This window comes from Oxyura jamaicensis, chromosome 4 (genome assembly GCF_011077185.1).
Source record: "Oxyura jamaicensis isolate SHBP4307 breed ruddy duck chromosome 4, BPBGC_Ojam_1.0, whole genome shotgun sequence".
Taxonomy (NCBI): Eukaryota; Metazoa; Chordata; class Aves; order Anseriformes; family Anatidae; genus Oxyura; species Oxyura jamaicensis.
Genome location: NC_048896.1, coordinates 48,479,338 through 48,505,353, shown reverse-complemented (window position 1 = coordinate 48,505,353; position 26,016 = coordinate 48,479,338). Strand labels below are relative to the sequence as shown.

At 38.9% G+C, this 26,016-nt stretch overlaps 1 long non-coding RNA gene across 1 annotated transcript in view; it reads left to right on the top strand.

The window, feature by feature from the left end:
* The window catches only part of LOC118166891, a 182,276-nt gene that overhangs the window by 19,765 nt on the left and 136,495 nt on the right, over nt 1–26,016 (top strand). Inside the window, exon 2 of the long non-coding RNA XR_004750789.1 lies at nt 1,211–1,343. This is a non-coding gene — a long non-coding RNA (uncharacterized LOC118166891). The remainder of the gene's footprint in view (nt 1–1,210; nt 1,344–26,016) is intronic.

Here is a 26,016-nt window from a genome sequence, read left to right as displayed (position 1 = left end):
CTGCTTACAAAAGCTCTAGATAGAGGCTTTTTCTATATGCTGGTCCATTATACCCTTAACTATTGCTTTGCCATTATAATCCCCAAATCCCTGTGATTTGGGGATTCAGCAAAGTCAGAGCAGAGAGCAACTTTATACTTGTTGTTTGGTTGGTTTGGTCTGTTGTGTGTGTTTGTTTGCTTTTTGGTCTATGCCCTGTCACCTGGATTGGAAAATAAGTATATATTCATTTTTTAAAGGTAGGCTACTTGTTGTGGTTTAACCCGTTGGCAGCTAAGCACCACACAGCCATTCACTCACCCTCATCCCTCTCTCCCTGGGATGGGGGAGAGAATCAGAAAGAAATGAAAGCCTGTGGGTTAAGATAAAGACAGTTTGTTATGACAGAAAAGAAAGGACAATAATGATAATGATAATAGTACTACTACTAATATTGTGCACAAAACAAGTGATGCACAATGCAATTGCTCACCACCCTCTGACCAATGCCCAGCCCATCCCCAAGCAGCCGGCCCCCCCACCCTGGCTAGCCACCCCTATCTATTGTTCAGCACGATGCCAGATGGTATGGAATACCCCTTTGGCCAGTTGGGGTCAGCTGTCCTGGGTCTGTCCCCTCCCAGCTCTTGCTGCACCCCCAGCCTGCCTGCTGGCAGGACAGAGCGAGGAGCTGAAAAGTCCTTGGCTTAGTGTAAGCACTGTTCTGTAACAATTAAAACATCAGCGTGTTATCAACATTATTCTCATCCTAAATTCCAAATGCAGCAGCCTGTCAGTTACCATGAGGAAAATTAACTCTATCCTAGCTGAAACCAGGACAGTAGTGCACACACAATGTGAGAATCTCAGATTAGTCCCTTTTAACTTATGGCATTGTCATGAGTGGGTAGGTCCCGTGATGCACCAAGGAATATGTTTCATTGAGTATGATACCTCTGATCTATTCTGGTAAATTTATCCCCTATAAAAATTCCTGGCAATTTCTTTTATCTGTGAAGTAATTCTTTCTACGTTTTTAAGGACAGCAATAGAAGATGCTCGGTTATCAGCTAGTATACATAGGTGCACCGTTGATAACTTCAGAGAACGGTGCTTGTTTACAGTGACTGGAGATGTGCTCAAGAAGTATACAAAATACTTTGTGCTAAACTGCCTCTGTAGAATCATAGGAAGTAGTAGAAACACAAGAAAAATGTTCTATTTCTTACAGGTCTGGAACAGATATGCAAACCCTACAACAGTACCTGTGCACACTGCCTTGCAGGGAATGAAGTTAAGCCATCAAAATATTCAGACAAATATTGACAACTAGCTGTGCAAACAGAGTGTTTCCTCTGTGAACTGTAAGTAAAAAGTTATGACATACCAGATCCTTACATAAATTTCTGTTTCACCCCATACATATGATGCCACCTGCTGAACTGCTTATTGTTTTTTCCTGTCTGTCAGGGAATAGCGGGTGGACTGGTGCTCTTTAACTTGTTTGTTGTTCTGTATTTTTTTCTCTCAGATGTGTAGTAGGGATGTGTGTGGCATATATTTACCTATACATGCATACCAAATACATAGGAGACTGAAATACTGTCCGTAACTGCAAGGGTTCAGTGCTTCTTGTTGAAAGCAAGCCATAAATCACGGAGTTTTATTTTTTTGGATGATACTATTTGCAGCATAGCATCCTGCATATTTTTAGCCTAGCAATCCACTGAAGTATTTGAGTGAGAAGGCTTCTTTACTCCCTGCCACTTTTGCCAATGAGAATGCAGTTCTGAGTGACTTGTTTGTTCATGGTTGGGAACGAGATGCTGTGAGAGGAAGGGAATGTGAGAGGCAAAAGCTGAAAGAACAAATCAGAAATAGCAGAAATCTTGACTCTGTTATTTGCACTCTGCAAACACCCCTGTTGAACATAATTATCTTACTGAAAAGCTTTTTCAGTATAGTTCATAGATCACAATAATTACTGAGCAAAGTTAATTAAAAAAAAAAAAAGCTATATATATTTGTACTGTTCTACTTGTGGATTTTGCTTATGTTTCCAGGTGCTTCACAGTTACAAAAGCTGAAAGATCATTGTCTTAAAAAGTCACATGATGTAGGTGTCAGAGCAATACAGCAATGACAAAATGGAGGTGGTCAGCATGCCTAGGGCAATGCTGCGTGTCCTGTTCTGGTGCGGTAGAGTACCAAGCACTCCTTCATCTCTCTACTTTTTTGGCACTGCAAGGTAATGTGGACCTCAGAACTGGCAACAGTGTAGTCCTCATGTCAAGGTCCTTCAGACAGTGAAACACTTCCTTTTGATCTGAGCATCTTCTGTAGCCTTTTTCTCTGCTTCTTAGATACTGGAGCCCCCCCCCGCCAAAAAAAAAAAAAAAAATAGTACTTGTACTTCTCCCTCCCAAGCCAATAGCTTTGGAGAGAATTGTTAAAAATTATTCTCTGATCTAGGAGTATGCAACTCAAATACGTAGACCATTAAAGACATGCAGTGCTAATGAGACACTTCTTCATTACTCTCTTTTCCTGAGATCTGGGGTCAGCTCACCCAAGGGACTCCCTCAGCTGCACACTCAGGAGCCCACATTTTGTATTTTGCTATAGTCTGTACTGTAGTCCTCCCTCTTTAATAACGGTGTCTATTAGCATTTTGATGAGACCCTACAGGCCCCCTGCTGCTATTTCCTTGTAACTCTCTCCAGACATGATGTGCCATCACACGCTCTCCAACTGTACTACCTCCTGCACACCATCTTAGCCCATACTCACATCACTCTGCCAGCAGCTCACAGTATTTTTTATCCTTCAGCTTTCGTTTTGTTGCACCTAGACCCATCATTTTACCTTAAATGTACTTTTCACAGTGCATTACCACTTTCACCTTACAAGCCTGACGATCAGGTGCCCATTTCCCTCCTATTGAGCACTCCCAGCTCCGTTCCCTGGACTTGCGCTCCTCTTCTGTCTAGCGTCTGCATGCAGGTGTGCAAGCCCGGACCCTAACCCAAGTGCCTGGCAAGCAGTGGCTGGGCTGGAGATGTGCCAGCCTTGGGGCACCAGCTTTACTGAGGGGAGCACGCTACTTAGTGCCACTTAGCCCAGGACAGCAAGTTGTTGTGCGTCACTTCTTCCAGGGTGCCGGCTTTTACCTTGTACTTAGTGTTAAGTAGCCAAGCAGTGTCAGTCTGACACTTGTTTATTGTAGGTAAGATCAGGTGGTAAGCAAGATGCAACTGAAGAGTGGTAGGTTGTTGCTAGGTGGTTGGCTGTTCGGATGGCTGTGCACACGGTCAGTGGTCGAGAGGCAGGCTGAACTGCCTCAGCTACCACAGGGAAAAAAAGCATAATAAGAGCAATGACTCAACTGGTGCCAAGTCTGTTGGGCACCTAACTCTTGTCACTGCCTTAACGGATGGCCTTGGCTGAATCTCTTGCTCTGCATATGCCTTGCTTTCCTTCTCTGTGAAATTTGTGTAATGAGCTCAGAGTGCTTTCCAAGCAATTTGATAACTAGTCGTAAGCAGACAATGTAAGAGCTAGGTCTATTTCATTATTAATTTGCTTTCCTATCACTCATTATATCTAACTTTGGGGCTTGCTTTCTCTTCTGTTACTTTAAAGTTTAGTACTTTACTGTTGTCTTTCATTTGTGTGGTTGTAATTTTGGGTGTCAGTGCATACTTAATATCTAAGTAGTATTTAAGTATGTGCTTACTGACCTTACTTTTTAGAATAAACTTTCGTCAAGTATTTGTTGCCTGCCTAAGGACTTTTTATATACTCCTTAGTCATTAAAGTTGCTAGTTTTTACCATGAAATACAGCAGTGGAAAACATAAATATGTCTGTTTGAATTTTAAAATATGCCTTCATTTTGTTTTCTCAGAACTCAGTCCTGCAAGGTGATGAACAGTTTGTCCTGATGATTTCAAATGAACTGTTCACATATTTAAGTGTTAATGAGATAAATATGTGCTTTGTTGGATTAGGTTCTGCTGGACAAAGACCATTAAAATTTAGATATTCTGCCACACTGAGAAGAAACTAATTTCATAGATAAAGACTGAACACCACAGGGGCAGTGTTTCTTAAACACTTCCAAAATAACACATGTAACTTGTATTTATCCAACCTTTTATAATACAGATTATTTTGTCTCAAGGTATTTTATTTTATTATTCTTGAAGGACTGTCGTAATGCGTAACTACCAAAGAACAAACCTAAGATTTTTATTTTTATAACCGATATGAATCGAGACACCTACCTTATATGCCTAATTTTAGCCTAAAACTAGTTTTTACATCTCATGGAAAAAAATAGAGGTCTGCAGCACATTTGCTGACGCATCCTTAACTATAGCATTGCTACTGGGTTCCTCTGTAATACAGTACATATTTCTTAGTGAAAGAACTGAAAGCTGCAATAATAAAGCTTAACTTCATGGTATCGAAATTCTGTGTTTGTACCTCCAGGGAGAAAAACAATTAGAGAAAGACAATCTACCTAAATAGGCTGGGAAACTGAATTGCTCTGTCTATGCTTCATTACCCTCCCTCTTTCTCATCTCACACTTTCCACAAATAGCATGATTATGTTTACCTGACATCTTATGCTTCCCTGCTGAGCAGGCTGAGGAAGCCTGGCAGCTGAGATCAGCTGTGCTTTCTATGGAGAATGAATTATATTTTTATTTAAAGGGTCCAATTCTTGAGCCATTTCAGTGAGAAACTTCAGAGCCTCCCTGAGCTCAGGTAGGGAACAGAATATATGAAATGACAATGGGCATTTAAAAAAAAAATAATAATAATAAAAAATCCTTGACAGTAACAAGTATTAGCTTGGATGACAAAATGTTGATACGTCCATAGTTGGTGTTGTTGGAGAATCTAAATGTTAACTTTGTGACCAGCACAGCTGACAGCACCCTGGACTAATTTTTCTGGAAGGTGCCTCTTTTGAAAAGTGCTTCAGGAATGCTTCTTTTCAGAAGCTAATTTGCCCTGCAAAATTAGCTCCTAAGAGTTGCACTGAAATAAAATGCCTTTTTACAGATAAAAATCTAAATATAAAGAAAAAAGATCTAGTATAAGCTCTGCAGTGAAAGTTATCAAATGTTTTTTCAGTGACTGCTTTGGAGAACTGAATCATAAATCCAGAAGAGCAAAATGACTTGAGAAATATACAGGCTGCCCTTGTAAGGAGCAGGTATTTTATTTTTCAGACTTCTCAGGTAATGGAGAAGAATTCAGCACTTTCTTGTTCTGAATTGCCAAGTTATAAATCTGAATAACTAAACTACAGATAATTGGACACAATTCCTCAAATTAGAAACCAATATTACATGTGAGAATTAATGACATTTCATTATGCATTACTGTCTACATTAATAAACTATGACTGTATTAGTCTTAGCAGCAGCATACAGGCCTCTATTTCTTATAGCCCCTGGGATCTTGCTCTAAATCTAGTTTTAATCTAATGCTGTAGGAGCTGCAGAATAACTGAACTTGAATTCAGCTGAATGTTAGTTTGAAGCACCAAACTATACTCTGTGAAAACACTGGCATATGCAGGTACCTGTGTATCTACATGTGAAGTCATACTCAACATAATATTAGGCTTAATATTAGTAGCCTAAAACCCTGCTTCTATGTTTGCTTTCCCAGCAGCTGAAAAGACCCTGGCTGGCAGAATTTCTACTTTTCTCTATTTTCATCTTACTGTGACCATGATCTGACCATGCTCTTCAGGTGCCAAAAGCTTCTTCAAGACTCAAGGTCCCGAATAACTAGAACTCAAGATTTGTTCCACATTTTACAAATGTCGTCATATGTAGAGCGTGGAATTAATAGGCACCCCTGCTTTTCTGCCCTTTCACTGGTACCTCGTGTTGCTTGTTACAGTTAAAGATGCTTCAGTAATGCGATGACTTGGCAACTGTCCTGAACTTTCCTTGAATACACAGTATTAAAATGAAATATGTAGATTTTTCACTGTTAGTGAACAACATAAGCTGGAGTAGTTGAAATCAGAGTGATTAGCTGGGATGAAGACATGATTACCTTTCCAATCACCTCTAATTCCTGCTCCATCATCTCATAGCTGAGACATCTGGCAAAGTTGCAATAAGTTGCTGACCTGTTAACAGACCTGCATTAATAATTGTGGGTGTTATGCTATTACTGGAAAATTGTGGATAAACAGGCAGAAAACTCACAAATTCATACTTCAAAGGACCTTGGTATTCATTCATAATTTGTTTCAGGATAAATGCAACAATACCTAGGCAACAATCATAGCCTTATTTCACCTTAGACAATTATGGCATCACAGTTCCACTTCCCAAAACTCATAAGGAAAGATGTCTCAAAAGACTTGGAAATATCAGCAGGATAGTTATGATTCATTTAATGTGCAATAACCAAAGACAAGCTATTGACCTCCTGCATGTGTTACAGCAAAGAAGGGAAGGGTAGCTATGGCAAGGCAGTAAAATAACGTCACACACCTTGCTCTCATTTATTAATAGTACCTGGAGATCTACATATTTTATATTACACTGATCTAGGCTCAGATCCTTCAGTCATTAATTTTATACAAAAGACTATTATTGCATTAGCATTTTTAATGCATTTCATAGAATCATAGAACAGCTTGTGTAGGGAGGGACATTAAAGACCATGTAGTTCCTACCCCCCTGCCATAGGCAGGTATGTCACCCACTAGATCACATTGCCCAAAGCCTCATCCAACCTGGCACTGAATACCTCCATGGTATCCTCAACTTCCCTGGCCAACTGGTTCCAGTGCCTCACCACCCTCAGAGTGAAGAATTTTCTCTTAACATCTAATCTAAACCACCCCTCTTTTAGTTTAAAAAAGTTCCCCCTTGTCCTGTCATTATCTGTCCAAGCAAAAAGTTGTTCTCCATCTTTTTTATAAGTCACCTTTAAGTACTGAAATGCTGCAAGAAGGTCTCCCTGGAGCCTTCTCTTCAGGGTGAACAACCCCACTCAATGCTTTCAGCCTTTCTTCCTAGGAGAGGTGCTCCAGCCATCTGATCATCTTCACGGCCCTCCTCTGGACTTGCTCTAGCAGGCCCACATCTTTCTTGTGCTGGGGGCACCAGACCTGGACACAGCACTCCAGGTGGGGCCTCACAAGGGCAGAGCAGAGGGGGATGGTCACCTCCCTCCACCTGCTGCCCACCCCTCTGTTGGTGCAGCCCAGGACACAGTTGGCCTTCAGGGCTACAAGCATGCACTGCTAGCTTACGTTGAACCTTTTGTCTGCCAGAACCCCCGAGTCCTTCTCCACAAGGCTGCTATCAACGAGTTCTTCTCCCAGCCCAGACTCATGTCTAGGATTGCCCTGACCCAGGCACAGTGTGTTGCACTTATACTTGTTGAACCTCATTTGGTTCATGTGGGCCCAATTCTCAGGCTTATCCAGATCCCTTTGGATGTCATTTCCTTCTTTGTTATCAACAGCACCACTCAGCTTGGTGTCATCTTCAGACTCACTGAGGTTGCACTCTATCCCATGGTCTGTGTCATTGATGAAGATATTGAAAAGCACCTGTCCCAAGACCCCTGGGGGACACCACTAGTTACCAGCCTCCATCCAGACACAGAGCCATTGACCACCACTCTGGGTGCAGCCTTCGAGCCAATTCCTTATCCACCTAATAGTCCACCTTTCAAATCCATATCTTTCCAATTTGGAGCTCAGGATGTCATAGGAGACTGTGTCAAAGGACTTGCAGAAGTCGAGGTAGATAGCATTGTTTTACCTTGTTGATTGATGCAGTCACTCCATCATAGAAGTCTACAAGATTGGTCAGGCACAATTTGCCCTTGGTGAAGCCATGCTGGCTATCTCAGATCACCTCCTTGTCTTGCGTTTGCCTTGGCATTGCTTCCAGGAGGATCTGTTCTATGATCTTGCCAGGCACAGAGGTGAGATGAGGCACAGAGGTGATCTATACATTTGTAGAGATGTTTAATTTCTACAAATAATGTTTAATTCATTTTTCCAAACAGCAAAAAACAATGCAAGGAACCAGACTACTTGCTATGATTTGTATGTTTGGGGCTTCCCTGTTCTTTGTGCTGCTATAAAAAATAATAGCCAGTTAAGGTTTCAAGAGTTTTTCTTTCCAGCTATCATTAACTCAAACTTAATGACTCTTGGGTTTATGATCTGTCTCCTGACCACATTTTGTTTCCTAGCGCCAAGAAAGTATTGATACGAGCCAACACTGTCGTTCACCATTTACCTTAGATCTTAGAAACAATCTCATACACTCTTGTGTATAAGAGCCACTTACACAATCTTGATAGACTTTCCTCTGCTTTGTTTCCAGTGTAGTACAGATTTGTCAATGCAGAATGCAGTGTGGCTTTTTTATTATTATTTCCTCCAATGGAGTTTCTCTCAAATGTTAGCACATTTCTATCATGGAATTGACAGCATTAAACTTACTGTAACCCATTATGGTCTAATGAAAATGGGAGTTTAGAAATGTACTCAGATATAAACTTCAGAGATCTTTGTCCGTAAATGGATTTAAATTCTAAGTAAGACTGAACAAAAGTGGATCTCTCAGCTCTGCATAGAGTCATTGGTTGAGGGTCTAGACCTTCAAGTGAGAGAGAGAGCAGTCTGCTGAGGCAGGACCCAGCTCCAGAACAATGATCTCTAGAACTAGTAACCATAGGGCTGTCTTGGTGGGCTGCTTTGTTGACCCAGTTATTCCTGGCAGAAGGCATGCCTTGATGCAACTTTTCTGCTTTTAGAAACCAAGCTGACGTTTCTGTACTGTGAAGCGCCCTGCTATGTAGCTGCATCGTGTCATTCAGAACTAGCTGCAAGATTTCTGTATTGCAGCACATTTCAGTGTTAGGCTTACCTGGAGAGCCCTTTCTGAAGGTGTGCACTGTCTGCTAAACTAGAGATTGGTTAGATGCACAGAAAATGTCTTGGTTTTCTGTCGCTATTAAAAAGAAATGAGAGAGTTAAAAAGAAAAAGGAAAGTGCACCTTGCTAGCGCTGTTTCTTGAGAAATAGCAATAAACAAGTCCATTATTAATAACCCAATAAAAAAAACTCTTCTGCACTAAATATATTGGGTCAGCTTTGTGATGGGTGTCAGTCTGCCTACTTCCACTGATTAAAATAAAACTGCAGTGATTTACACCTGTGTTGACTCAGCACACTTGCACTTGTAAGTAGCCTGTGATAAAATAGACAAATAAATAAAATAAAAGCACAAATCCTGTACGATATAGATATTGCTTAAATAATTCATTATGGCTGCAGGGATAGAAGTAAATACAAAGAAAAATGCTTGCCTTTTGAAATACTAGCTAGAGCAAAGTCTTTTTTTTTTTTTTTTTTTTTTTTTTTTTCCAGGCTGAGGTAGCTCATATTTTCTTGCTACATACTCTTCAAGAACTTATAAAAGTGCACAACTCTCACTTACTTAGCGTCTCACTTATTTATGTGGTGAAACTGACGTAGTCCCATACATCTAAACACTCTTCACAACTCTGAGCACTGAAACAAATGTGGCCATGTAGCATATAAACCTGCAGTCCATTTATTAAGTCAGAGAACAGCTCTACTGCTATTGAATCCCCGTCCAGCTTCTTAATGATGTGTCTCTGTTGTTAAGTTGCTCAGCTTTCTTTAGCGCTGTGATAGAGCGGCACTTTGGCTGAATCGCAAATGTGGCCCTTGCACCTGAATTATGCAGTGCTCAGTAGATGGCTGCTAGTCCCCATGTCTGCTTAATGCTAAATAGTTACTGTTAATTGAATAGGAAAATAGAGGGGGATTTCAAATAAGAGTTACCAGGCTGTGTTTATGTTTACCCTTTTTGTAGAAACCAATGGCTCACCTAAATATTCATTATCTGTATGACCCTGCAGCTTTCAATAGGCGTGGAAAAACATCTATTCAGAAAAAAAGTATTAATTTATGGTCCTGTAAAAACAATGGCAAGATTTGTACCACATCAGTCACTTGAAGCATTGTTGTTGTTGTTTTAATTCTTTGCATACTTGAAATGTTGGTTATTTTATTTTTATATTTATATTTTATTTTATATTTTTTTACTGCAAAACTCAGAAACAAATCACTCCAAAATCCCATATTGAGCAAGGCAACTGACTGGTTCTAGTACATGTGAAAAAATAAAAATGAAAATAATAATAATAAATAGGTTTTAGTGATGAGATGCTCTAATTATTTTTCAAGGTCTCTACTTAAGTTTATGGATCTCACTGATGACTTTCTGGTTGCTTCAGTTCTATATGAGTCAAGTATTTCGACTCTCAGACTGTACCTAAGTCATCAGAAATACTCCCAAGGCAGGCTTTTCAGTGATAGTTAACATGTGGCTTCACAACCATATGCAGCTCCAGACACAAGCAAGTGAATCAGAACTTTGCTTTTTGGCCAACAGCCAAACAGTGAAGTACCCTACAGGGTGTTATAGGCTGATGCTGTCCTTCTTCAATTTCCCCATCAGATAATTTATAAAAACAGAATGCTGGGACAGTTCCCTATGTGAAAATAGTTTACAAGTGGCAAAATAAAGAGTTCTTAAACTCTAAACATTTTTAGGCTACTGAACCAGGCCTGCCAAGTCTGATAGGAAAGTCAGACATCTTTGTCTCCCTTGATTTCTTTCTTTACTGTTGTAAAGGCAATGCACTTAAATAATGGATGTGGAATCCCAACCGGGTTTAAATCAAAGGAAAAGAACTCCACTGACTTCACTTTAGCTGGGCTTTACCTGAGGATATTTATTAACTTATTCTGTATTCCCATTCATAAAATCTGCTTAAAAAGAATACCGATGTGTTGCCCAACAAGGTCACAGTAGCTGTAAGATGCATGTTTTTCCAACACAAATGCATGTTACCTGTGAATAATTGCAGAAAATTGGCATCTTGATCCATATGTTCCCATTCCTCCTCCAGTAGTATCACTGCCAGCATCTTTCTTCATTTTTGTGTCTCCGTCTTGGTCTCTACTAGGATTGCACAAGGGCAGCCCAGGAAGAGCATTCAGCTGGCCTAGTAGCCATCGGAGGAATGAACATTTGGCTGTAGGCAGCCTATATTCTTTCCTGTAAGCATAGTTTAATTTTAAAATCATGTAACAACCGCAACATGGAAGACATTTTCTTCCTGCCAAGTGGCAATGATAGTTCAGTGTGCGTAACACCCAGTGAAGTTTTTCAGTCCCCAGAGAAGGAGGGCAAAGACATGGCAAGACAACAAAGATGAAAAGATAACTCAGGAATAAATTCTGTGAGGAAAGTGTGATGATGTCTGACCATTGGGAAGCATTCGTGGAACAAAAGTTCCTCTGAACTGATGGACTCCATTGGGGCAACCCTAGGAGCCTTCTAGGGTTGAGTTGAGCATGTCTGATTAAAAACAAACAAAAAACCAACCAACCAAACAAAAAAATGCTTAAATATGCTGAGATGGCAAAACAAGAAGAATATAACAAAAGGGTGAAAGTACACTGGAGAGTAGAGTGGCAAGGGAAAAATAATAGTTCTTGCGAGTCATAATGAGGCAGATATATGAAAGAAAATGGTAAAATAAAATATGGTGAAAAAAAAACAAACAAAAAAAAACAAAAAACAGAAGTTTCCTTATTGCTTTTCAGAAGCAACTGTATTTATTATTATTTTTAATGGTGATGCAAGAAGAATGGGCAAGAAAATGTAAGAAATAAAATTACTAGTTGAAGATGTGAAATTGAATATCACGGGATAACAGAAACAGGAGGTTGTAGTATAGGTGCTGAGCAATATATTAATGCTAAGGAAAGACAAAAATAAAGATCCTGGTGTAAACTAATAGAGGAATAGACTGTTAGAAATACCACACATTTGGGTCAGAATCACTTGCAGCGGGAAGATGAGCGCATTTAGGGAGTTTTGACTGCAAAAATTATATAGAAATAAACAATGTAGGTGATAAAGCAAATCAATTGAACTTAGTGTGATTTGGAGGAGGATTGATATTTTCTGAAGTCTGGATAATGTATTGCAAAGAGGCTCTAGTCTTCATGACAAAGTATAGAGATATGACATGAGAGCAGAAAGCATACAAAAAAAAAAAAAAACACACATGCAAATAGGAAAAAAAGCCACAGCTTGTTGAAGTGTGCACATGTGGCAAGACCTGCTCTAGGTCTGACTTGTGGAGGAAATTAAAACAGGGAATGAAATGCATATTTGTGGAAAAGAATGGATAATGACCGGAGGTGAAGTTTTGGTATGACTCCAAAACTAAGCACACTAGTTGCCTAGGATATCTCATATGATTAATGAGAATGTTGTAGGACACTAATACAGGAATGGATTCAGAAATGAACGCTGCCAAGTCTAAAGCAATACTATAAGAGCTAACGTTGTCCAGTTCCTGGGAAATCTGCATAATCTTCATTCTAGGACTGGGAGAGATGCGGTACATCAAATCACAAATACCATCCCAGCCTTCCTCTTTGGATGCAGTTCTGTATAGCATTGTTCCACTGTGACTCTTGCTGGAGTTTTCTTTCACCAACAGATCCCTTTTCTTTTAATTGGAAAGGGGCAAAGCCTGTGGGTTATGTAAAATACCTTTCTTCTTAACACCGTGTGGATTACACCTCGAGAGAATCCACCTGAAGAATAATCTTCCTGAAGTTTTCCTTTAAAACACATCTGATTTTGAATTGCGTCTAACAGCACAGTATGTAGAATTTAGCAGAAGGCTTATAAGCACAATGCTTGTTTCAACATAATTTTACCCTTAGAGATATCATTTCAACTTAGTTTCAAAGTTCTTCAGCTTTTATCTATCGCCTCTCACTCTCAGCAATATCCTGATCAATAGCAGCAAGCCTGACTTATTTAAATCTCCGTTGTTTCCTTTCTGCGAGTTCTGTAATGATGCACAGCTCTCAGATGACTGCAGCCATACCCATAGCAAAACATTTCCTTACCAAACGTATCCCCTTTCACAGAGCTAACAAGACCACCCTCAGGCAAGTGGTGTAGCAGAGGTACTGTTTTACAGGAGTCGCTCACTCATTCAGGCTCTGTTATAAAATGCAAGCTCAAGCCTCTGGGCTTGTGTAGGGTATGTGCGATGTATTAGCTTTGGGCCAGCCCTCTGCCCTGGGGGAGCTCCAAAACCATAGGAATATTGTCCACCCTATCTTTCAAGCAGTGACTGTAGGTTTCTCTGCATATGTACTGCATGTTGTGCACGTATCCTGGGGCTGGTTACTGTTGCTGGAATATAAATTATAATAATGATGTCATAGCTTTTCATGCGTAGTAGTCCTCACAGTCCACAGCAGAGGAAGGGCATTTGATATTTCTGATGAAAGAACAGGAATAGGGCAAAAAACAACCTTTGAGTCGTTGAAGAGAAGGGTCTGCAAAATGGAGGCCTCTACTCTGCTCATTCTGATAAGGTTGTGACATAGGTCATTTTATGGAATATCTGATAAGGTAGGGACATTTTATTTAAGGCAGAGTCATTTTATGGAATAAGCTAAGTTGGTGCCTCTCATGGTAATCTGTATGTGTTCTCAGATTTCCGTTAGTAAACATATATTTGCAGTATATCAGCTTCCTCATGTGTATATACATTCTCATAAACTTGTTCCAAATTTTTTTTTTTTTTTTTTTTGTAATTGACGCATTTGAAGCGACATGGCAGTTTTTTTTATTATTATTATTTTTTATTTATTTTTTTCCTTTTTTTTTCTGTGCCACTTCTATGGTAAGCATCATAAAAGTTCATTAGTGGGTTAAGTTGAGAGGTAATTGTGCATGTCATACTTGTGAAAAATAGCCTGGCATATTTTGCTGACAACACAGAACAGTGCTGTCAGGCTCTACCTCTTCTTAGTCTGTATGGAGTAGGGACATGAAAGTCCTGTGTATGAGAGGGAGAAAGACAGAGGTACTTCCTTCTCATTTTTACTGAATCCTGTGGTCTTATCAACAAATAATGTAGACCAGAAAAAAGTTAGTTAGTGTATTTCTCACCACGTGAAAGGCAAAATACAAAATGTTATTTTCAATTTCTTAACCTGAAAACAAAGCTTATTCTGCACCCTACAAATTGTGCACATGTTCGTCTCTATCTCTCTCTGATTTGTTTTGAGAATTGTGTTATATAGAAATGATGTGGAAGTGTCTGAGAGCTAGGCTAGGTCAGAAACTGACACAGCTATTGAGGGAGGGAATAGAGCAGGCAAATTTATGACAGTTTGACATTTCAGATAATAGAGGTCAGTCCTTCAAGTTGCAGTCCCCCTGAGACAGGTGGGTTTTTGCGGGTGAATATGGGAAGAGCTGGTACTATTAAATTGACTCTGCTGCTGAAGCATATGGTGATAGGCTAAAATAAAAGAATTCCTTCAATTATTGTAAGCCAAATTCTGCTCCTTTTTTTTTTCTTTTTTTTTTTCTTTTTTTTTTTTTTTCTTTTGGAGGGGAAGATCCCTTTCATTTCTGTGGCATTACTTTCAGGTGGGAGAAGAATGTGATTTGAATTTCCAGAATAAAGTGTCACGTTGTGAATGAACTGGAATGACGTGCACGAGCGCATCATTAGGCAAGACTTCCCTTTCTTGTACTCACAATTAAAATCCTGAAGATTGTTCGCTATGAATACTATTTATGACATCTGAGACCAAATATGGTCTGCTTTTGAACATTTTTCGTGCACTTTTTCAAATGAAGATGCAATAGTACTTACTCTTTAGGAGTATGAACGAACCCTGTCCTCTGTTGCATCTCACTGCCTCGGACACTTTTCCTAGCAGTTACATGAGCTAGTGATATGCAGAGTGCTAGTGATATGCAGAATGGTGGGAGGTTTGTGTTCTAATGTTTGCTAAGTGCTTTGAATTTTGGACTTGGGAAATGCATTAGGGGAGCAAATGAACCATTATTTGTGTAGTTGTTTTCATTAAGTACTATGAAAATGTCATAGCGATAATTTTATAATAATATATAATAATGTATTAACATCAAATTTAATGAACTATATTGGCCTTCTTTTTCAGACCTGGCAAAAATCCCTGATCTCCCAAAAGAAAACTATCAATATTCCTCAAATTAGAAATACGGCTTGTTTGTTTTCTTTTAATAAACATTTTTTTTTATTAATCATTTCATTTTGTTGGGTAGCTCTTGACATTGTAATTAGAATATTTTTAGTAGAAAAAATACCAAGAACAAAATGAAATGTAAACTCAAAAGTTTCCTTATGAGAAGCAGTCCTTGCTTGGCTAGATTATATGTCTGGTAGCCAAATATGCGCCAGCAGCTAGAATATATAGCTGCTAGAATATGCTAGAAGTGAGAGACTTTACTCTTGCCTACTTTCTTCTAAGAAGTGATATTTGAAAATAAAAAGTAAATTTGTGCTGTAAATATACAATAGTTAGTGTATATATATATTTATACATCATATAGAGCTGTACAACAAGTCATCCTCAAATATTCGAAGGAGAAAGGGAAGACTCTCTGAACATTAATATTAATAATTGCAAACAGTATGACTCTACTAGGGAAAATGCATACTGAATTTTCTTTCTTACTGAACTGTGACTGAATCCTTAAATTCAGATAGCCAAAGTCTGTAATTAACTGAATGCTTAGAAACCCAGTGCTACTCAGGACAAGACAAAATATACATTTATCAAACTGTGGATTTCTCTCCAACCTGGGAAGGAAAGTGTAGAACTGCTCTCTGAACCCCCAAATTGCAGGGTTTTGTTTTGTTTTGTTTTGTTTTGTTTTTTGGTAGTTTAGTTTCTTAGCTTACAACCTACTTGTTTAGTCTTTTAAGTTTTATGTTCTTTCTGTACAGCTTATTTTATCTCTCCTCATTGCACTTTTTAAAACGGAGAGAGGAATCATAGTGTTCAGGTGATAAACACAATTGGTGAGGATAGAAAGATTTTCATATCAATGAGATCCCTTCTTCCCCTACCACCCTTGAACAGTGCTGGCATCCGTGTATAACTCCTTGTGCAGCAGCCTTGTCATCTGGCCCTCATCAGGCAGATTTGTGCAGAACAGGTTTTCTGGGAATGATGGGTCCCCCTGAAAGATATCCCTGTTTGTGTTTGATTCAGTTATCTCATTGGATCGTCGTCATCTTCTTGGCAAATTAGAATTTGCAGAGTTCTTGGCATTTGGTACTGAGGCAAGCTAAGGCTAGTGGGAATGAAGCCAGGAATTAGAAGAATTAAGTTCTTGTAAAGACATTCAAATGTCATATCGCGTCACATTACATTAATGCACATCAGGAATTTCCTCTGGGACTGACTTCAGCAAAATCATAAGCTCTTCAAAACCAGCAAGAAGTTGAAAAATAAATATTAGGAAGTTACTTAGGATGAAAAAGAGCAAAGATTAAAAGAAGATAATTTTTCTTATGGAGGGCTATGCGACTCCTAACCAAAGCTACAGAAATCCCTTTAGAATAGCTGTATATATCAGTTAGTGTCTGTCTAATGTTCATTGTCTTTTTCCTACTTCAGTGTGTTGCTGAAGTTTGTTTTTCCTGCTGTACTCCCACAACAAATATTTACTGAGGGTGTGCTTTATTGTAAGCATTGTTCCTGTAGCTGCAGTGCTTTTAAAGGCATGTTTAACGATGGACAGTCACAATCACAGTGCTGGACACCCTTTCTTTTGCTGTGTTGAGAATTTTTATTCTTGTTGCAAGCATGTGCCAGATCTTCTCTAGAATTGATATCCACACTCGTTAAAAGTTTATTAGCAAAATACTCTTATGTACCACGTTCACACTTTCATTTTGCTGTGCAGATACACCTTCACCTTTTAATTTAATTTTATTTTTTAATAAGACATAGAAGAAACTTTTAGTGTACTTCCTCTTTTAAGATTTCTGTGTTTTTTTTTTTGTTTGCTTGTTTGCTTGTTTGTTTGCTTGCTTGTTTGTTTTGGTTTCTTTTCTCACCAGCAATGGAAGGAGAGAAGGAAATGTTATTACAAATATCATTACTTTGATTTCTTGCCATGGAACTACAAACAAAATAATAAAATAATAAGTGTAACTTTGTATGAGGATCTTGTTAAATCTCACAAAAACACTGATATATCATCTGTGTATTTGTACTAAAGGGAATTGAATTAGTTCAACATAAATTGCTTTTGCTCAAAGAATCCAATGCTCCTGAGGTCAAAAGTCTACAAGTTAGGCCTGATCCACAGACGAGGTGAGTTTTCATATTGGCTACCGTAAATGTTGAATAAAGCTCAATCAGGCACTTTTATTGCAATTCTGTCTTTTTCAGCCAAAAATGATTTTTTGTTTGTTTGTTGGTGGTGTTTGTTTTTTTTTTAAATAAATATTATCTTATTGATTTCTGGAGTCTGTAAACTGTGTCTGTAGCAAATTGATATTCTAGAAATCTGTATGATTAAACTGGAGAACTGGAGGTGAGCTTTACTTTGTAGTTCAAAATACCCAGGCTCTGGCATCATATACTCAACATCAAAGGTGGCTGTTAACATCTCATGTCCTGTGACAATTCTGGTTACACAAGCAAATTGCTTTATTAATTAAAAGTTTTTATTTATTTTCTTTAATACAAGCCCAGATGGGGAAGTAGTCCAAATTCTTATGTAGTCGTGAAATCTTTGGGCTTGTTGCAGTCAATTTTTATCCAGGAAATGGGAAATCTCCCTGCTGTCCTGGATCACTGTTGCCATATTGCCATCAATTATGTTTGTTATTCATTATTTGGACTTGGTACACATAATTTCATCTACATTAGCAAATACTGTAGCTCATAGGAGCAGATTTATATAGCAAAAAGATTGCAACTGAGAACTCCAAATACACAGTGTAAGTATTTCAAGTGCTTTATTTTGTGCCAGTTCTTGTGCCAGTCCCACAGCTGCCCATTAGTGAGACAGGCATGTCAGATGAAACCCTGGAACAGTTCTTCTAGTTGAGTTTTATTGAAAATAAATCCTCTTTTTGCCGAGACCACCCTGTGATATGAATTGAAGCAGGGAGAGTTGGTAGAGGCTGGTAGAGATGGGAACTTATCAGATGAAGTCCTGAACAGTAATGCAGATATGCCCACAGATGTCTGAAGTGGAAAGAACTTGCCACTGAGCAGGTGCACAGAGATTTTCTGTCCATTTCTCATGTGGTACATAAAATCTTGAATTCAGCTGAAATTTCTACCAAGCCTGCTGAGATCTATGGGGTTGGATAAACTATGGACTTATGTGTGCTTCTAGGAATTCCAGAGACAGGAGAGTCTTCTGCCACCATTTCCTATTGCAATAAAAGAGGTTCAGTTTGTGGGAATGAAGTTCAAGTTATAGTTCTATTCCGCAGGTCAGCAAATGCAAAGATATCACAGTGCCATTTCCTCAGTACACTTCCTATAGAGGCAGATTTAACTCTGATACACATTAGCAAGGATCTAGGATCTTTTATTTTAAATAAGCAGGTTGATTTATAGTAGCTGACAATCTGGTTGGTAATTTCACAATTTTCTGCTGTGCATAGCACAGTATCTCTCTCTTCCAGGTACACGTATGGTTTCCTGCTGAGGAAAACATCATAAAAAGAAGACCCCTTATCCAGTATGTGTTGTGTTAGGAATTACACAGGTTTAGTGTTACTGCTCACTTCACCAAAATAGCAATTCATCAAACTGACTGGAAACAACAGGTTTCACAGCCACTTCAAGTTGGTGGGGTTGTATCTCAGATGCTTTAATCTGAATTGAGTGCATATGAGAGATCTTGAGGTTTTTAGATGAAGGTCCTGAAAGAGTTCTTCCTGCAGTGAAATTTGGCTATTAGAGTATGCAAAAAGATATAATGAAGATAAAAATGTAACAGCAGGTGCTTAATTTAGCCCCCTGAAATCCACTGAATAACCCATTTCCTATCTTCTGGCCAGGCTACTAAATGAGGCATGGTCGGTAATTACTGTATTATCCCTTTCAGCAGGGGGAGAGAAACATCATAGCTAGGCTTTTGTTATTTTACATTCACCCCCATCAGTGTTACTTGCTGCACCTAATAGGCTGATAAATGGGGTATTGCCACTGTCGGTGACTAAATGGCACTTAATATTCCATTTTGAAGTTCAGGAAATCAGAAGTAGGAGGAGAGGCTTTTGATGGCCATTTGCTCAGTGACACAGACTTATAATCAAGGAAATTGATGTTGAAGGTTCAGTTACGCAGATCTTACCACAAAATGGAGCTGTAAAATTGTGCAGTGGATGCAATGGGCTTTGGCGATATAACCCTTGACCTTCTTAGGATTACCTCTAAAAATAGTATTAAAAATCAGGTGTAGACCCCAATCTCTCATTCCTATAACATTACCTCAGCAGAGGTGATGAAAAGATGAGGTTTGGGTGCAGAGTGCTCCATTTTATTGCAGAATCCAGCAGGCCACTGAAGTAGGTTTAAGCGACAATTTCTGCTTTGTGGTGCTCAAAGGCTATGAGCAAGCACCTTAGCTCGGTGATTGTGTCTCAGCTGAGGAAGGGGGAGGATAACATCATAAAACATTCACACCGATGACTCCTGTGGACTCTCTCCGGGACGACTAACCTGCAGTTGTTAAAGCCAATATATATTTAATAAATTCTTTGTAACTTAGTGTTTGTCATCCCTAGGCATCCCTTCCTTTTGTAGTAGCCTAGGTAACACACAGGAGCACATTATTAACCCATGTGTACTGTTTACAGTTGAATTGTGTACCGTTCTGCCAGCAGAGAACACCAAATAGCACAATTCTGGCCAATTTGCTTTTTGGCCAGAGGAGAAAAGTACTCTGAGGCAAGGTGATCCAGATCCAGACAGCAAGAGCTTGCACAGCTGGATCTGGACTCAAGTCTGTGTTTTAAACACGCACATTATTCAGAGTTGTTTCTATGTGGACAGCTTGTTCTGACCTTTTCCGATTCTCTCATGCAGAAAGACATTGACCATTGATTCATGAGGAAAAGGTGATATAGCAAGCGGATTAACTGTAGGCAGAGAGTGGCTGGTGTAGAGTACATGCTGAGGTTTTATAGCCACAGAGAAGCAGTTTGGCCTCTGCTTGTGTCACTAAAGTCCTTCTCTTGGGCTGTGATCTCTTCTGACCCAAGCGTTATCCTAGGTAGATGCAGTCTCTCTGCCCTGACTTTCTCCTGGTTTGGGCTTTCTCCTGGTCTGTACTTCACCAGGACTCCAAGAGCTGCCTTCTCTGCAGCCCCTACCATCTGGAATAGCTTTACTGTGGCTCTCTGCCTCATTGACTCTCTTCTTCATTTCAAATCTCAGTTGACCATTTATCTTTTCTACCTTGCCAATTTCTTTTAATTTCCCTGTCCATCTGCTTGGTCTATTTAACTCTGTGAAACCTTTTAGATCACGTATTTCATAGTGGATGCATGGGAAAATGGTACCGTATTATATATATGAACAAATTCCCCTCCTTGGACAAGCGAGTTAGCATCAGCTGAAAAAAAAAAACCCTATGTCTCCCTGATGTGCTCGGTGTTACACTTCACAAAGTTATAGGGGGATGCTGAGATTGTGTTGACAGCCAGAAGAATATACTTACTTTCCTAGAGCCACAGCAAGTAGAACAGATGGTATTTTCTCCCATTCCCCATCACTCTCTGTCCTTTCCTTCCTCATGCCCCATTGTTCATTTTTCATACCTCACTGTCAGTTTGGGTCGGATTCAACACCTGCTGAAGTCAGTGGAGAATCTCCTACTGAATTTATTTGGCTTTGAATCGTGCTTTCTGTGATCTTTCCTCCCTCTGGCTATGACTGAACCCATATCCGTGCTCTGACCTCTTAACGGTTTGGTTTCTGTCTCTGCATCACCTCTCTTCTCACTGTCTGCACTTTTCCCAGAGTCTCAGCAAAGCAGTGATGGGGAAAACTGTGTGGAACAGATACATCTTGGTTCAGCAGCTGGAAAGAAAACTTGTGAAAATTTTTCAGTTTGGATCACTCTGAAACGTTTTCTTTAGTGTTTCCCTCACTGAAGCAAAAAGAAAACAAAAACATAATATGGATTTAAATAAAATATTACTGAAATTATATTGAAATGTTTTACTTTGGGATTTTATTTTTAATTAAAAAAATACACAGGTCAAACCAGGAATAACAGCCTCTGTTTTGTAAATGTCATAGTGAAATATTTCGCTTTTCCATAAATATTTTTCTGCCCCAGATTCATATGCTATAGTGATTAACCCCAAAATGTGTTTTCCTTTTATAAAGAATCAATTATTCAGTTTTTTTTTTGTTTTTTTTTTTTTTTTTCTTCCCCATGATGCTATTTCCTTTCATGGATTTTCTTTGTATTGCAAAGCACACCTATTTCTTCTATAAGCCTAGAAATGGAAAACAAAACAAAACAAAAACAACAACAAAAGGAAAAATGTGTGTGTATGGGAAGGAGCAGGTTGCTATAGCTCTACCACCAGTTTCTGTTTTATCTTCTAGGCTTTGTGACGATTCCTTTGATTTTTTGATCTAGTACAAGACTGGAATAATTGTTACAGCATTTTCCAAATAGTACTACCTGCAGCATGTACAAGCTTGAGATTAGTGCTTTGTGACCTGCTGTACAGTACCTCAGCTTCAATAATGGATTTGACTAAAGTTTATACAATTTCCTCTCAGAACGAGGAAGTCAAAGGCCTTATTCTTTCTCGGAAAGTTTGATTTCTAAGGAAAAAAATAATCTCCCCAGAGAAGTCAAATGAAAATTTCCTTTGCCTTCATATAATCAGAATGGCTCTTTGCACTTCTAACAGTCGCTGTGTTGATACTTGGGTCACTCCAGAACCAAAAATTCTTCTTATACCCACATTATGGTTTTCATAAGCTGTACCTCAGATAGCAACTCTATGTGCTTTTCTACACCTGAGAAATATTTTGTGTTTTAATTGAAGTCCCTAGGAGTTCTGAGATTTCTCAGCAACTTGAAGGATTTAACCCTAATAGTATTTACAGTAATTAAGCAAACTAATTAAATAACAAAACAACTAATGACAAATTGATTCAATGCCAAATAAAGGACTCAAATAAATGCTTAATTAAGGATGCTAATAAAATCCCCCTCAGCCTTTTACAGTCCACTCCCTAGGGCTAAAGATGACTTTCTACCTCAGAAGTCTTTATAGCCCGTTACAAGCCCAGTCTCTTGGGTTACTGCCTTCTTTACCCTCTGGATTAAATGCTTGTTAGCTAAGCACTGTATAAACCTATTTGAAAAGACATCAGAATAATTAAGTTGGATCCAGAATCCTCTGTGTTCTCCAGATATGATATGCCATGACATTCCCATCTGCGTGCAGGTTCCCATTCACGAAGGTTATGTCTAATTTTGAGCACCTGAGCAGCTGGACGTACGTCTGACTATCAGACCTACTTAAGCCAATGGCAGAAATCGTGTGCTTAAATTTAGGCTAAGTACCTTGATGAATTGAAGCCAAAGTGAGAAAAAGCATAGCCATAATGCAGTCCAGTTTAAGTAAAGCAAGACAGCTGTTTTGTAATTCATTATTGATTCTGGTAAGCTTTCTTATTTATCACCTAAGTAGAATCTGGCAGTAAAAATATGTTTTTAAATAAATGCATTGGAGAATGGAGCTGCTATAAATATTGCTATTAAGCAGCACTCAGAACGGGAAGAGTTCTTTAAGTTACTATTCAATATTTCTTTCATGTGCTAAGAATCTCTCTCACCCTGGCAGATAGCCTCATTAGATATTTCTCTCCTTATCTGTACATACAGCTTTTTACATTTTGTGTCAATAGTGATAAAACAAATGCTTATAAAAGCACGCAAAAATGAAGAGTAATTTCCCAGCCTTTCATAGATGGTTTGCAGAAGGAGATTCAAGCAGGCAGGCTGCTGTGATCACCAGATATGCAGTATGTAGCACATGGCAGCCGTTTCCACTTTACTTTGCAGTGTTGCATTGTGATGGGGTTGTTGTCTTTGGGGTTGTCAGCAGAGAGCTGATCTCAAAGATTTCCTTTCTCCCTGTGATACGTTACATCATTTCACATTATCTCATCTAAAAAGCCAGTGTGATTTCAGATAATACTGTATACATTTAATTTCAGAAGGAGCTCTTAACGCAGTGTGGGCATCTATTATCAGCTTTGGTATTATCCAACTCCAGATTTGGGGTCAGTGGAAGTAAATGCATTGTCAGGGAGATGGAAAAAATTCCTTACACTTTGTATAAGCCACTTCTGTATCTGTGCCATCTGTTTAGAAAAGAAAAACGGGTTGTGCAAATTGTAGGGAAATGATTGCACTTGTCTGAGTGATGTAATCTGGATTCTGCTGAAAATCTTTACAACTCATAATCTACATGCCACCTTCAGTTGTTGGGGAGGGCAGTGAGTGGAAGTGGGGACAGAGCTAATTCACGTGAAGGTACGACTAGCAGTGTGTGTGATTACCTGTTGGATATCTGAGTATTTCCAAATATTGCAAATAACTTGTACTTATCCCTCTGAAAAGCCAAGAGTAGTATCTTGCCTCTACAGCAAGTTAAGAAGTATGAAGACAAATGAACATGAAGGAAGCTTAAGAAAAAAAAAGCCCCAAAACAAAACACAAAACCCTGAAGTGTGAAAATAACAGAATTAGAATTAACAGCCTTAACAGAAGCAGTCGCTCTAACCACTGATCTTTCTAAACTGCGTTGCTCTGAATCCTCCTATTATGTCTGCACGCTGTTTTCCATCAAATAAAGAAAAAATCCAATCCTCCAGGCAGCAGTATTTCAAATGATTCATCGCATCATGAAACAATGTACTACAGTGCCAGATCAGTGTTACGCTAAGTCATGTTCTGACCCATCAAAGATTGCTGTATTTCCTTTCTCCTGTTTGTTCCTGGCCTTTAAAATATCCACTCTTACTTCCTTTATATTTTCAGTAACTTCAGTTAGCTCTTATTTAGTGCTGTACTGGCAGTGTTTCCCACTGGCACATATTGCAGAGTTTGGCTGTGTTTCTTTAGTCACTATAATGCGTGTATTTTTCAGACCAGAGGGCTCAAAATTTCACAGAACCACAGAATCACAGAATTGTAGGGGTTGGAAGGGACCTTGAAACATCATCAGGTCCAACTCCCCTGCCAGAGCAGGCTGCTCTGAGGAACTCAGATTTGTCCAGTTGTTGATTTTTTGTTAGTTTGTTTTGTTTTTCTTTTATATCTTGTAACTGGTCAAAGAACATATGCTACTTATGCCCACTTATTGTTTATGTACTTAGACCATCAAGACTAAAGCAGTAGGGCTGTAGAGCACTTTAAAACCCTGCTACTAATGTGAAAAGTTATTTTAATCCACTGTAAAAGACTGAGAACAAAAGTAGAGCTCTGGGTCATGGCTCGTTTCTTTTAGAAAAAATATTTAACTTAATTTCCCTGGAAGTTGTAAAGTAAAAGAACAACAGCAGCACTTCTCTGCCAGAAGTAATATGTGAAGATCATTGCAAAGCTCAAAAGCAAGAGATTCTTCTGGAGTACTGCATCTCTGTCTGTAGGAGCTTTGTCCTTGGTTGTCTGAGGTATGATTCTGCAAAGTGAAGCAGGGAGTTCAAAGCAAGGCAGAGACAAAGCTGACTAAAAAAGAGCATCTGCAACCCTCCTTATGGGACTTCCTAATATTTATCTGTCTCTCTCTCTCTGTCCTTTCTTATTGTTGTTGATGAAAATAGTGATGTCTGTTGTGGTAAATCTATACAAGCAGTACAAGCAGCTTCGCTTCCCTTGAGTGAGAGGGGCTTCTATTCTCTACATAGCCTCGGGAGAAGCTGAAATACAATTCCATACCCTACGTCTTTGAGCCATTATTTGAATTGTTCTCAATATCATGCAGTATTTCCATGGATAACTTGAAAAACTGTTCTGTTATCACCACAGGAAAGAGCCTAGAAGGGAAATGCTACTTTATAATAAACACTGTCTGGCATGGCTGCACTAAGATGAAGAAGGAAAAAAATATCACCATACTGTTCAGTAATACCTAAAAGCAGCAAAGTGATTCCAATCTGAGCAAAATGTCATGGTTGTTCCCAGAAGTGTCACAACATGGGAACATGGGAGTACAAGATTAAGCTCTGCTGAAAATGGTTATGTCTCTCGATAGCTTTAGTCAGCAATGGCAGGAAAAACAAAGGCATTTCTTGCTGTGTTGCAGAAGTGTATACTGGGCTGTTATAAAAGAACAAATTTGTAAGTCACACTGACACAATAATGCAATTCAAATTTCATTTGCTTCAGTAAAAGCATAAAAAATATTCTTATATTACAAGGATTTCAGTTGTTCTTTAATGACAGTAATTTAAGGTTCTATTGAGGAGTGAGTTGCAGTGGTTTGAAAGGTGGAAATTGCATCATTACTACTTAAGAATACGCAGATGAAGTTAAGCTTTGTCAATAAAAGAAGAAATAAGTGTGTCTTTAGTTTCAAAAACTCCTTGATTTATATTAATGTCAGAGAATAAATATTTTAGTGGAAAGGGGGAAATAGGATGTCAATAAGGACATTGTCAACAAATGTGGGTGCTGAGACATTATTTTCAGAACTGAACTAATTTTGAGGTTCCAAGTGCAGAACATGCAAGAGATCTCACCTGTTTCCAGTTCAGTAGAATAATTAAGATTTGGAAACTACTACTTAAGTTAGAGGAGATACAGACAGTGCTAGTAAACTGAATGGAATGCATCAGTGAACGAAGTAGTTAAAGTGGCAAGAAGTCATGCTGAAGGGCCAGAGGAAGCTTGCCAGGAGATCTTAGCCAGTCTGGTTCCTCATGGAATTGTTCAGGTTTAATGTTGGTATACTGGTTGTCATGTTGGTTAGGACTAATGCTTTTATCTCTGAAAGGTAAGGTAGTGTGTGGAATATTGCTAGTGGCACAAAATTAAAGGTA